Below are 621 nucleotides of genomic sequence, written 5' to 3' on the forward strand. Positions count from 1 at the left end.
AATGAATACTTAATTTTGAAAATAAAATATTTACATGTAACAATGATAAATGTGAAAGTCAGTTTTTTCAGTCTCAAATTCTGCGTCCGCATTTAGATCCGAGACGCCAGGAGGGATAGGATTATAAAACTTAAGCAGTTGCTTTGAGAGTTTGAGGTGATTTCGTTTCGCGAAAAGCGCTTTGGATTTAGTCCACCGTTGCTTCTTTTAATTGAAACATTGCATGAATTAAACATGACTTCTTTTAACTATTTCTTTATTAGCTAGTTCTATTTAGGGAGTAGTGTGTAGTTTGCACTTTGCATAGGGTTGCTTTAAATAGAGTTCTGTTTTCACTCCCTTTCAAATCATTATTTTTAACGTGTACAAATTTGTACTCTAAATTACTTAAAATAGTTATCAATGCAATAGAATATTACGAAAATGTATAATCATAACTTAAAATAAAGAAAAAAAGACATGATTTGTGGAGTGTAATACACACACACAAAAAAAAGGGGTATATATAAGAAGTTAAAGCCAGAAAAGAATTAGATATGATTTGGTAAAACTTTTATATTTTTTTATAGTTAAATTATTAAAGTTGGTCTTAAAAAAAAATTTTTTTAAAAAGTTGTAATA

Source organism: Arachis ipaensis, chromosome B03 (assembly GCF_000816755.2).
Source record: "Arachis ipaensis cultivar K30076 chromosome B03, Araip1.1, whole genome shotgun sequence".
Classification (NCBI taxonomy): domain Eukaryota; kingdom Viridiplantae; phylum Streptophyta; class Magnoliopsida; order Fabales; family Fabaceae; genus Arachis; species Arachis ipaensis.